We start from the raw sequence: 764 nt of genomic DNA, 5'->3' as shown, positions 1-764 counted from the left end.
ATAGTATATTTCTCAGACAAACAAAAACTGCGGGAGTTCACCACCACACGACCAGCCCTACAAGAAATTCTGAAAGGAGTACTGGGTTTGGTTCCTGAAAAATAACCACCACTGCCATAAAAACCCAAGAAAAATCTAAATCCACTAGTATAGTAAAAATGGCATACATGAAAAGAAAACAAACAAATGAAAAGGCTATCTACATCCTAAAAAACCAACAAACACAGAAAACGAACAGTAAATCAGAAAGCAAGGAACAAAAGACATCTAAGACAACCAAACACCAATCAATAAGATGCTAGGAATAAATCAATACTTTTCAATAACAACTCTTAATGTAAAAGGCTTAAATTCCCCAATCAAAAGACACAGACTGGCTGACTGGATTAAAAAGGAGGACCCAACTATATGCTGCCTTCAAGAGACCCACCTCACCCATAAAGACACACATAGACTAAGAGGGATAGGATGGAAAAAATTTACCATGCAAACAGAAAAGAAAAACGAGCTGGAGTAGCTATTCTTATATCTGACAAAGTAGACTTTAAACTAAAAACCATAAAAAGAGACAATGAAGGACACTACGTAATGAATTTATTGAAAGTAATGAAAATAATGATACATCATACCAAAACCTGTGGGATACTGCAAAAACAGTATTAAGGGGGGAATTTATTGCATTAAATGCTCACCTCAGAAGAATAGAAAGATGGCAAGTGAACAACCTAACACTGCACCTTAAAGATCTAGAAAAACAAGAACAA

Source organism: Galeopterus variegatus, unplaced genomic scaffold (genome assembly GCF_000696425.1).
Source record: "Galeopterus variegatus unplaced genomic scaffold, G_variegatus-3.0.2 Scaffold997, whole genome shotgun sequence".
Classification (NCBI taxonomy): Eukaryota; Metazoa; Chordata; class Mammalia; order Dermoptera; family Cynocephalidae; genus Galeopterus; species Galeopterus variegatus.
Note: the sequence above shows the minus strand (reverse complement) of the source record.